Source organism: Equus caballus, chromosome 18 (genome assembly GCF_041296265.1).
Source record: "Equus caballus isolate H_3958 breed thoroughbred chromosome 18, TB-T2T, whole genome shotgun sequence".
In the NCBI taxonomy this organism is placed as follows: domain Eukaryota; kingdom Metazoa; phylum Chordata; class Mammalia; order Perissodactyla; family Equidae; genus Equus; species Equus caballus.
In genome coordinates, this window is record NC_091701.1 from 62139710 (window position 1) to 62153202 (window position 13493).

Below are 13493 nucleotides of genomic sequence, written 5' to 3' on the forward strand. Positions count from 1 at the left end.
ATTGCCATTTATATGTTCTGGCTTTGTTATTTATGACTGGGCTTATTTTATTGTTTTTTCCAGGCGATCATTTTGTTCTTTTCCAAATTCAGAATGTTAGATCTCAGGAGAATTTTAAAAAGTGTCGTTATTGTAGTATGTTGAAATTTCAGTTGTTATCAATACACATTATTTTACTCTTTACTAATTGTTTAAAAGGGAAGAAAAAGACAATATTTAAGAAGGGAAAAACATATCCTTACAAAAGGGTAGCCCACATTTTTTTTTATAACTAGAACAGAGAGTTGGTTTAAATCAATATTGCTTAGTGGTTAAAATCATGCATTCCCGAATCTCCATGTTGATTCCAACCCTGGCTCTGCCACTTTCTGTTTGGTGTTGGACAAGTTTCGTATGGACTCTGCACCTTAGTTTTCTCATCTGTAATTTGTGTATAATAATGATGCCTATTTCACGGGATTAATATGAGAATTAAATGTTATATGTGAACACTTAGAAAAATATAGCATGTAACTGATGCTTGTTACACACTGTAAAGCCGTTAGCTTTATTATCATCATCACAATCATTACTATTATTACTATCTAGTTCAACCAAGTTATTTTACAAATGAGCCAAATGTGACTTGCCAAAGGTCAAAATAGGAGGAGAAGAAACTGGCCTCCTTAGGGCTTAGATTCAAACTTTTTCTTTTTTTTTGATGCCAAACACCAAAAGTGTGCTTCATTTTCTCTGTTGGTTCTTGTCCCACTTTTTGCCTTTAAAAGGGCAAAACATACACACATGCTCACCTAGAGTTCTGAACAAACCTTGATCTTTAGATTTTCCATAAAAATCTGAATCACTTGGAAAAAGTAATATATCACAATCTGAAAATAAAAAGTCAGAAATTAGTTCCCACCAAGAAAGAATAACTGCGAGCAGGGAGTATATGAACAACACAGGCCCAAACAGGATCCAAACAGGAGCCACTTAGGGGACCTTGATCTCGTCAAATCATAGCTATTTCTTCTGCTTCAGTGTCATCAAATAAGTAAAGCATTGTAGTTAAAAACATAAACTTTTGTGGGTTCAAATCTTAGCCTTATCATTTATTACCTTAGGGATACTAGGCAAGTTACCTAACTTTTCGGAGCTTCTTATTTTTGAAGCTCAGGTTGGTTTCTTTATTGAATAAACCAATCCACGTAAAGCGTATAGCACAATGTCTAGCATATGATAATTTCTCTGTATTTAATGTTATGACCACACACTAATATAAAATTATTATATACTTTAGATATTATTACTTATAGAAAAACAGCTTTTTTTAAAAAGTAATCTTTCTTGGGGCGGGCCCCGTGGCCGAGTGGTTAAGTTCACGCGCTCCGCTGCAGGCGGCCCAGTGTTTCGTTGGTTTGAATCCTGGGTGCCGACATGGCACTGCTCATCAAACCACGCTGAGGCAACGTCCCACATGCCACAACTAGAAGGACCCACAACGAAGAGTATACAACTATGTACTGGGGGGCTTTGGGGAGAAAAAGGAAAAAATAAAATCTTAAAAGAAAAAAGTAATCTTTCTTTCATTTGAATAGTTCAACTTTAAAAATTTAAAGGAAATTTTGGCAAATGCAACTCTAAAATATCTATTTGTGTCACTATATTCTTAGAAAAATTTCCCTGGGTAATTAGTTTCAAGGAATATTGCTGAGTTTGCATATCACTATCCTTTATAGCACTTTTGAGAATAATTAAATACAGCTCAGAGACAGGTTCTCTTACTGCAGATTTATATTAATACATTAATTAACATAAAGTTCAGAGACAGGTTCTCTTACTGCAGATTTATATTAATACATTAATTAACATAAAGTATCATTAATTTAGTGCTTGCCAAGTGACACTGAGAACCCTCAGTTTTACATACTGCCAAGTTTCTCATCTCTTGCGCATCTCTCTACTCTTTATCAACGAGTGACTATAGTCCAAGCCTTTTCTGCTCTTCTGGAATCAATCTTCTACTTAAAAATAGCCTCACCTGGCCACTTGGAAATCCAAAATTTAGATGGATAAAATTTTTTCAATTTCCCCCAGAAAAGGAATGGTTGTTTTTTTCCTCATAGATTGGTCATGTTTTCCTGTTATTTCTTGGTGTCTTGGGCTGTATCCCTTTCCTATCATAACGTCACCTGAAGAACTTTTTACCAATCAGGTGTCAGACTGCTTTTCTTGTGGCCCCTACAACAAAACTTGTTTGTCAGTTTTCAATTTTCTTCAACATATGCAATTGATGGTACCAAAGTGATTTCTAGAGCTGTTTGAGACTTAACCATTGAAATTCTACTCTTCTGGTAAATGGATACTCTATCAGAAATAGAAATGAAAGTTCTGGTTAAAAGTATTGGGAGCCATGGGGCTGGCCCCGTGGCCGAGTGGTTAAGTTCGCGTGCTCCACTGCAGGCGGCCCAGTGTTTCGTTGGTTCGAATCCTGGGCGTGGACATGGCACTGCTCATCCGACCACACTGAGGCAGCGTCCTACATGCCACAACTAGAAGGACCCACAAAGAAGAATATACAACTATGTACCGGGGGGCTTTGGGGAGAAAAAGGAAAAAAATAAAATCTTTAAAAAAAAAAAGTATTGGGGGGCCAGCCTGGTGGCACAGTGGTTAAGTTTGCATGTACCACTTCGGTGGCCTGGGGTTCACTGGTTCGGATCCCAGGTACAGACCTATGCACCACTTGTCAAGCTATGGTGCAGCAGGTATCCCACATATAAAGTAGGGAGAGATGAGCATGGATGTTAGCTCAGGGCCAGTCTTCCTCAGCAAAAAAGAGGAGGACTGGCAGCAGATGTTAGCTCAGGGCTAATCTTCCTTAAAAAAAAAAATATTAGGAGGCTATGTGTGGTAACTGGGATTACTTCTAGCCCTGGATCAAGAGATTGAAGTGTAATCTGAATTGAAGTGTACGTGAGAATGAAGTGTGATTGAAGTTTAATTATGCAACCATCATTTACTTCCTTTGTCATCTTTGGCAAATCATTTAATCTCACTGAGGTTCAATGTCCTCACAGGTAAAATGAGACAGTATTTACTCACAAGGTTATTCTAGGGCAAGGATTCTCAAAGAGTGCTTTCGGGACCTTGGCAGATCTCAGAGACACTTTCACAGGGTCTGTGAGGTGAAAATTATTTTCACAATAACACCAAGACATTATTTGCCCCTTTCACTCCCATTCTCTCACATATGTACACTGGAATTCTCCAGTGGCTCTGTGACATGGGATATCGTGACAGACTGAATGTAGAAGCAGATATGAAGACCATCTGTCTTCTATTTAGCCAGAAATTAAAGACGTTTGTAGACATGCAAATCAATGTCATTACTATTATTTTTTAAGAAACAGTCGTTTTCATTAAATTATATGATGTTAACCTATGTCAACTAAAATAAAGAGTCTAGGTCAAGGTTAATGAAAGGAGTTTATTTGACAAGATGAGGAGCTCGAGTCCTGGGAAACAGTCCAACAGAGCGTTCTGGAGAACTGCTCCGAGGTCTACAGATTGGAGTGTAGTTTACATACTTTTTAACAAAGCAGTGTCAGTGCAGGAAGGGGCTTACACGTCTAATAGTCATCTACTTCAAGGAGAACGAGAACTTTTTGGTTATATGTCAAACAAGGGTGTTATCTGTGTGTGGAGGGAGGCAAGGGCCAGGGTCAACACTTTTTCCCTCAGTCTCTAAGAAATGCAGCTGGGAGATGTGGGAGCGATATACCCTTTACCTCTTCCTGTTGCTAATTCATGCTGCTGGCATCTTCAGTCATGAGATGAGAGCTTGCAAGGTCATTTGGACACAGGCTTATGAGGCCTGCATGGCTGCCGCACAGCGCAGCGGGGGCGTTTGTACTGACTTTAAGCCCGAGCAGCTTGCTTGTTAGATTCACCTGTTAGACTGGGGGTTTGGGGGGTGGGGGCAGTTTCATTCATGCCTGTAATGAGTTTGTGATTGTTATTTTAAATGAATGGAAATATATTTTAAGCGTTTACGAGTTTTAATTTCTAATATGGCAAATATTGATAGATATAATCCCCATAAACAAAAATTCTTTAAGATTCTCAACAATTATTGAGTATAAAGGGGTCCTTAGAACTTGTTCTAGGGACTAAATGAGATATTATCTCCTAGAATAACGCCTACACAAATAGGCATTCAATAGATGTCTTAAAAAATGATGTTGGCTGTGATGTGGCAAGATTTATATTTTACTATGCTATATTTTCTGCCCTTATAAAGTATTAAATGATACAATGTAAACAGACAAAAAAGGAGGAACTATAGTATAATTTCTGGGTTGTGTAGAGATTGGCCTGTATAAATATTGTGATGATATTTTGTTCAAATAGAAAGCAGAAAGTTCAGACACTGCAGGTTTTGTTATTTCTTAGGAATTCTAAGGCATCACATCCTGGAAATTCCCTTTGGGATTGAGTCACAGTTTTATTCAGAAACAAACGGGGGTACTCAGATGGTTTAACAAATGAGAATTGTTAAAAAGTAGTATAGATTTTCCACTTCCATTATTTGTATTTTATATGACTATTTAGCATTTAATTCATTCAGTTGGCCATTCATTTATTTGTCATTTCAGTCAATATATATGCATTGATTACCTACTGTATGCAAGGTAGTGTGATACTTTCTGTCATGCAGTGATGTATAAGACCAAATTCCCGCTCACATCAACATGCCAGTTAAGCTAAAAATAACCACAACCAGAGAAAATGAGTATAGCCAATGCTAAGCTATAGATTCTCTAGCAGCTGGACTTCGGAATAGGAGACATAGCTTTTTACCCAATCACACCTTTAGAAACCATGGATGTCATGAGGAGACTATTATGGAGTAGGGAGAATGGGATTCAGTGAGGAAGAGCAGGATGATGGCAGGCCAGCAAATGATGTCCTTTTGAAAAGCGTGAACACGTGATATGAAATTATGACTGCAAAGATCCTGTATGTTTGCAATAATTAGCCAGGTGTGGCCCTGCTGATAGTTCTTGGCAGAATTATCTGCAGAACAGAAATGGAAAGTTTGCAGAGGGTTCTGATTTAAATAGAACAGCTACTCTGTGTAGGGAAAAGAGTAAATAAGGAAAAGTGTAAATAACAGCTGGCAGCAGTTATGCATCTCAAAAATCCAAATAGTTTTCTGCTTTTGAATATAGGTTAAAGTAGATCTGATATGCCAGTGATTTTTTTAGGGTCTGGAGTCCTAGAATTCTGTAGAAACAGACTGGCGTGATTTTGTGCTCTGCAGAATGTAGGCGCTCTTGGTTTATTGATTTGATAAAATTACCACAAACTACTGGGAAAATGTCATTATTTCAGAAGCATTTTATAGATTCAGACTATTCCTATTCCTGTATCATCTTTTAGAAGTCTATCCCTATTCCTGTTATAAGAAAAGTCTCTCACCATGTCTCCACCTTAATGATATTATCACACCTAGTCTTTCAATACAGAATGATAGCGCCACCTGAAAAGCACTTGAAAATTTCATGAATATTTTCCGTCCACTTACAATGCACAGTATTCCTGGCATATCAGGTTCCAATCTAGAAAAGAATGTGAATCAACATATAGATCACTTATTATTCAGAAGGAATTTGCAACTTCACTTTCTCTGTCTCATAGTTTTCAAGTATATTTTTTGTAGTTTCTGTTATTCCTGTAAAATATGTGATTCTTAGTAATTGATGTTTTACTTGCTAGTGTTTAGTAAACAGGCTTTAAGGATCTCAAATTACTTTAGGAGGCATCTTTAATTTTGATAATTTGCTAGTTTAAGGAAGAACGACTAGCACGAGGTGTGCTTATCTGTGGAGTTTGGAAACTGCTCTTTTTTGCAGATTACAACACTGTTTCAGAAAACCAAGTCCACAATCACGCCAGAGTCAAAGAAGCTCGGCATTGAAAGGAAATTCAAAATCCCTGTAGCTTAACAATTCTCAGTTTGCTTGATACCATCTATTATTGAACACTTCTGGTGACAGCAGATTCACTAATCTCTGACCCCCAATTGCATCCTGAGATGCGTCTGGTTGTCATGACTTACAAACTCAGCTGTTGGCATTTTCTCTACCGTGCTGGGGAGCTGTGCCTTTTCTGTGCCTTCTTATAGTGCTGTTTCATCACTTAGTGATATTTCTTCAGTTGCCAAAAAGTGGTCCAGAACATTCTCGTTCTTTTTGGATATTCACATAATGAAGAAAAATAAATTTTTCTCTCTTCAACATTTTTTGTTTTTGTTTGTTGGCAAATAAAACTTTAGTGTTTAGCTTTCTTGATACTTGCCATTTTTATAAATGCACGCCAGTCCTTCATAGTAATCCTTGATCCCATGCATGTATTTTCAGAATTTGTCATTTTTTAAAAATTCAACATCCCCTGGAAATCTCTGAGTAGCCCTACTACATATTTTTTAAAGCTCCTCTTTCTCTTCCTTGGGATAAAGAGAGATTTTGCATTTAGAATTGTAGTTTTTTTTTCCTTCCAGTATCATGTAATCACAGCAGATGTAAGGACTCTTTAAAGGAATGTGTCCCCTATCAGTTGAAGTGCATCACGTCATCCCTTTATCTGTTTACACGCCTGCTCCTACTATCTTCTTTTATAAAGGAGTTTGCTTCTCTATTCTAGCAGAATTTATTAGCTTAATAATTTCCGATGAAAACATTTTTCCCACTTGTAGACAAATAAAAATATTGTAAGATGTATTTCATAATTATGGCCCAATTTAGCTGCGATTCTCCAGCACACTAACTTAGCTTATTTTTCTGCTGTGTAAGAGCCCCTGGAATTCTATCTCCCACCTGGTTCCGCAGGAATGCTGCGTTGGAGGATGCCGCTAACCTTTGTTAACCGGCTTTAAATGCAATTAGATTCTACCTGGAAGTCATGGTAAAAATATCAAATAAGCAAGGGAATTTTTTTAAGTTAAATATAAGATATGTTATTCCCATGGTGCAGCTGAGTTTTCTGTGTTTTTAAAATCATAGGTTTTCAAGTGACAAAAACTGCCAATAGAGGGATAACTGACCATTTTCTTGGATAAGTCAGTTCCCATTTTTATCCCACCTCTTTCTCCTAACATGTGATATAACAAATCAAAAGCTTAGAGATCTCATTTTAGAATGTGGTCACTTCTAAGATAATATTCAACGTATCAATTATGTATTAACTATCTTCTGATCTGTAAGTGTTATTTCTAAATAATTTTTTTTTTTTTTGAGGAAGACTGGCCCTGAGTTAACATCCGTGCCCATCTTCCTCTACTTTATACATGAAACGCCTGCCACAGCATGGCTTGACAGGTGGTGCCATGTCTGTACTCAGGATCCAAAGTTGTGAACCCCCAGCCGCCGAAGCGGAACGTGCGAACTTAACCGCTGCACCACCAGGCCGGCCCTAAATAATTTTATTTGATATACAAAGTAATTTCTTTGCTTTAAACTAAGAAAATTAATGCAAAATTATAGTCCCTTTTCCTAATGAAATATAGCCATGTTAAAATATTAGCAAGTTCATGAGTCTTTTAGTGAGCTTTTGTTTTGGTTATTTTTTAGTGAGTGAGTTATAATCATTCAGTTTAAAAAAATATGTTAAGCTTACAGCAATGTGTTAACAGCTATCTGTTCTTCGTTTACGTGATTGCTGATAGTCAACTTTATGTTGTAACTCCGATTTTGTTAGATTGTTAGCAGAGCAGCAGTTGAAAGTGATTGTGTGCTCCATTTTCCTATAGCCATCTGAAGTAATTGCTTTTGCTGTACTTTCCAAAGAGAATGTAATGTGCTTTTTGGTGTCACCTGGCAATCCAAGCCTAGAACTACTATTTCTCCTTGAACCTTTACACAATTTCCAGTTCCACCCCCAAAAATCCTTAAATACAGAACAGACGTTAGCTGCATTTGTGTGTACAGCAAACACACTCGCTTTTAGTCCTCTCAAGTTGAAAGAAAGGAACGTAGTTACCTATCAGCCAACCCATGTCCACCCGTATGCCTCCTCATCCCCAACAATTTTCAGCCAAGAGTAGGAGTTCAATTCCCTTTCTCTCCTTTTGTGGTTTAGGCAGAAGTATGTAATATAATTTACTGAAAGGCTCTGGGCAAGGATTCCATTGCAGAGAGAAAGGAGAGGGACAGGAGAGAGAAGGGAGAGAGACAGGAGAGAGAAGGAAGAGAGAGAGAGAAGAGAAAGAGAGAAGAGGCCAACGAGGAGGAAATTAGGAGGAAATGCTTCTTTTTTTTCATAGGATGTGGTCATTTTTGTAGATAATGCTCTGGGCTGCAGTGGCTGTCATCCAATTCTGAGACAACTAAGCCAAAATGCTACAGGTGACAGGGAGAAAGAAATAACCTGCATCCTTGATGACATCATTGTCACAGTACCCATCCCCAGAGCTGCTCTACCTTACTAACTATTGTTTTGTGAAATAATAAATCACCTTATTGTTCTAAGATATTTTGCTTCAGGTCCTCTGATACAGTGTGACATCTAACTCTTTTCATCTTATGGATAAAGCTCTTAATTTCTCTAACCCTATTCATTCACCAATAATCAGAGCTTCCATTTCATTTAAATTTCTTTCCGTTAAACTTCTTCCTTTTAAACTTTAATAATTTCATTTTTATTTCTTTCTCTTCCTACTGTAAGTGGAGAAGATGAGAGGCACTAAAAAGTAAAAGGATGATAAATTGAAAGGAGGGATTTGGGGATATTGTAGCACTCTACTTCAATTATATTTAATAGTGTTGACTCTGTGAAGAACATTACGGAGATTGAGAAATAGAAAGCAATGAATTTTTATCATTTTTCATATCATTGGCCAATATGCTAAGTGCATGTCATACTAAATATACATTATCTTCTGGGAATGGGTATATAACTTCCCAGAACTTTGTTAAATTAAAAATACAACATTAAAAAAAGTATTTGAACATTTTTACAGCCCACAAACTCAGTAATGCAAAAAATATTGCTCTTTACATTTTTCTGAAAACCAAGCTTAATCTGTATCTCAAGCCACATTCCGAAGCTTGATGGCATAAAACTGCCTAATCTCTTCTCAGAAAATTCACTTCCAAGGAAATTCATTGAGAACACAGTGTATTTTACAGGTAGGCTTAGTCAGATTCAGGCTTTTTCCTCTTCACCTTTTTTTCTGTTACGGAGGCTGTGTTCCTGTGGCTTTCACGGCATTGTGATAGTTCGTGAAGGAATGTACCCACACTCATTCTGTGGTGGAATCTCATAAGAAATAAAATTACCCCCCATGGACTTTAGTCATCTGTACGTCTTCACACTGGCTCTTGTCAATATATCTATCATCCTCTTGTACTCTTGGTAATGCTCAGCTGCATTTCCTTAATCTGATTTTGGGACAGATAGGTGAGGCTGCCTCCTGGCCTTTTTGAGATCCAGAGTGATGTTTTAGGAAAGAGATATTTAGCATGCTACTAAATATTTAGAAAATATGAAAGCAAAGTAAGTATGGCTCGGGAGGTAAGTTGAATATCCTTGTTTGTCATGGAGATGTTAAAATACAGCTAAGAGGAAAGTTTTAACACATTAACTTTGCCACTACTGGAAGTGCTCACTTGAAATGCATGTTTCGTAAGAATTAGAACAGCCAACAATAGACAAAGCAGTGATTTATTCTCCCTCTCTCCCTACCACCGCATGCTAATCTTCATCGTCTCCTTTTCCAATCACCCACACAAATGCATCCTTAAGACGGCTTTCATTACAAGTAGATCTCCACGACTAAGTCTTGCTTAGAAAGAAAGCAGAACGTGACTCTATCATGATCATTCTCACTGGGACAGCTAGGAGAGATTCAAATTTGCAGTTTTTTCATGATAAACAGATCAAATAAGTACATAGTTCTGTACTTAGTATTCCTTAGTAAGTAAAATATGATGCTTATGAATTTGATTTGAACTTATTTTGAAAGTAAAAAATTTAGAATCTTAGGAATGGTCAACGTCCAACCTCTTACCTGAAAGTGTAATCATTTTCCTAATATTCCTAACAGTCGTAGTTCGAGGGTAACTCTGGTCAAGTTTCTCTTTACAGTCTTGTAGTTTCTTAAAACTCAAAATAATTTTTTTAATCTCAGGGAAACATATAAAGGAAAATATGACTGTTAACTCCAGGTATTCAATAAATATCATCATCTGTGTATACTTTTCTCAGAAAGATATAATTCCTATTATTACAACGAATGGAACTTTCAAATATCATACGTTCCTGGAAAAAAATATTTCTTCAAAAATTGTACTGGCTAAATCTTTATTGTTACTATTAATTAGTTTTGAAGCCATCTTGAATGGGACAATGGAGCTGGCACTGGACATCAATCAGTGCCAATCATTTCTGCCCAAGGGGAGAAAATTTTAAAGAACAAAACAACTCTCCTCTGTGAAACAGATGTTTGATTTGAGGCAAAGTCTGAATCTAAATTGTCATCAGTAGCTGATACTAAAGCGATAATATTTAAACTTTGCATAATAGTATGTTGAGTATAGCAGCCAATTTCCCTCTTAGCCTCTCTGTGTCTTGAGATTTCTACCTCATTTCTTATCATAAAAAAACAAAATCAGGCCTAGGTTACTGAAGCTATTCCTGATTTTGGCAAGAACCTAGTACACTGAATTTCTGAGTACATTTTGCTGTTAGAGCTCAAAATATTGAGTACTTGTATCATCTGATGTCTCTCTCCCTGTGATGCGCACCTGTATAAGTGTGCCCATATTCCGCTCTCTGGAGCAACAGAGGAAACACACACACACATTTTCTTCTACAAAAGGCTATTTCTGGAAAACTACATATCTCCTGGCTACCCTTCAAGTTTTTACTTTGCTAGATTGTCATTCCTTTGTTCTTTAATCAGTCTTCATCAGAACTATTTGCAGGTTCCTTACTATTTTCAGTAGTCGCTATTGTGAATATTGTTATTGATGCTCTAGGAAATATATATCTAAATATAGATTAATATATAGACATCAAGTTAGACCTATCTTTTAAATGCAAATAAATTTTTTTTGGTGAGGAAGATTGGCCCAGAGCTAACATCTGTTGCCAATCTTCCTCTTTTTGCTTGAAGAAGATTGTTGCTGAGCTAACATCTGTGCCAGTCTTGCTCTATTTTGTATGTGGGATGCTGCCACAGCATGGCTTGATGAGTATGTGTAGGTCCATGCCTGGGATCCAAACCCACAAACCCTGGGCTGCTGAAGTGGAGCACATGAACTTAACAACTATGCCACTGGGCTGATACCCAAATAAATGTTTTTTAAAGAATTCTTTTATTGAGGTCACATTGGCTATGTAAATTTCAGATGTACATCACTATATCTCAGTTTCTGTATAGATTGTGTGTTCACCACCAACAGTCTAGTTTTTATCGGTCACGATACATATGTGCCCCTTTAACCTTTTCACCTTCCTCCCACCCCCTCTCCCTCTGGTAACCACTGATCTGTTCTCCTTATCTATATGTTTGTTTGTTTTCTACATTTGAGTGAAATCTTTCTCTAACTTATTTTGCTCAGTATAATGCCCTCAAACTCTGTCCATGTTGTCACAAATGGTAAATTTTTGTCTTTTTTATGGGGTTGAGTAGTTTTGCATTGTAGATACATACCACATCTTTATCCATTGATGGGCATTTGGGTTGTTTCCATGTCTTAGCTATTGTGAATAATGCTGTGATGAACATAGGTGTGCATATATCTTTTTGAATTACTGATTTCGTATTCTTTGGATAAATACCCAACAATGGAAAAGCTGGATCATATGGTATTTCTATTTTTATTTTTTGAGAAATCTCCCTACTGTTTTCCATAGCAGCTGTACCAGTTTGCACTCCCACCAGCAGTGCATTAGGGTTCACTTTTCTTCATATCCTCTCCAACACTTGTTATTCTTGTCTTGTCAATTATAACAATTCTGATGGATGCGAGGTGATATCTCATTGTAGTTTTGACTTGCATTTCCTTAATAATTAGTGATGTTGAACATCTTTTCATGTGCCTGTAGGCCATCTGTATATCTGCTTTGGCGAAATGTCTGTTCACATCCTCTGCCCATTTTTTGATCAGGTGGTTCATTTTTGTTGTTGCTGAGTTGTATGAGATCTTTATATAACTTGGTAATTAACCCCTTGTCAGATCTATGATTGGCAAATATTGTCTCCCAGTTTGTGTGTTGTCTTTTCATTTTGTTGATGGTTTCCTTTGCCATGCTTTAAAAATGTGGAAAGGTTTTTACCTTTTCTATCAGAAGGGCTCTCACTTTTTTTCTGTCTATATCAGAAGAAAAATATGCCTGAATGTCTTTGCACCTGTATGAATAATTGATTGCCACAATAATGCTGAGTAATAGCCACTACAAAGCCTCATCAGCGTAGAACAATAAGCAATGATTGCTTGCACATTTGCAGTCAGCTGAAAATTAGTAAGATGCTTCTGCTGATCAAGGCTGGGCTTGAACAAATTTCTAGATGTTGGCTGGCTAGCGTGGTCTAGATTGATGTAGGTTGGCTTTGGCTGGGGTGACTAGAATGGTCAGCTTTACTCCCTAATGTATTTTCTTTTGAGATAAGCCAGGGCTAACTTTGGCTATTCCTGGCATATTCACAAAAGTGTGGCAAACACACAAGAGCATAAGAAGGTGAGTTCAAATGTGTAAACATTTCTCAAGCCTCTGCATGCACATTTGCTATCATCCCATTGTCTAAAGCTGTTCACAGCGCTAGGCCTAGAATCAGAATGACAGGGAAGTATAGTTACATAGCAAAGGGGGAGGATGCAGGGAGAGGTGAAAATTTGGGACCAGTTTTGCAATCTGTACATAAATGCTTAAGTCAGAAAGCGTTAAAAGAGAGTCTGTGAATTCAACTCTATACCAGAAGCTCTGGAGAGTTTAAAAGATGAATAAAATAGTTTCTACAACACAGGAGTTCATATTTATTGTTTATAGTGATGATAAAATTCAAAACCTGATTATTGTCTATTTGCATAAGCCACTGACCTTTTACATGCCTATGAACGTCGACCTAAATTTCAGCTCGGTTGCCATTTTGCAATAAGACGTTATGAAGAAAAAAAGGAGAATTCAAAACTAGCAGATGATCACTTAAACCCAGAGATGAAAAAACCCGAAATAGGCCTAAAAAAGTTTACTGTAAGAGTGAATGAAACGGAAATTATCTTAAACAACATTAGAGTGATTCTGAATCTATTCCTGGTTTTTTAGCTTTTTAGGCTTGTGGTATAATAATCATTCGGAGATAAATTTGGAAGCATGACATCTCTTTGTCTCTCTCTTTCACTCTCTTCTTCTCTACTTGTGGGTCAGGGATGAAGAGTCGGTCACCATTCTGCAAAGGCAATGGGCAAGCTGGCTTCTAAGCCAAAAGACAGGTTATACCCCAGGGT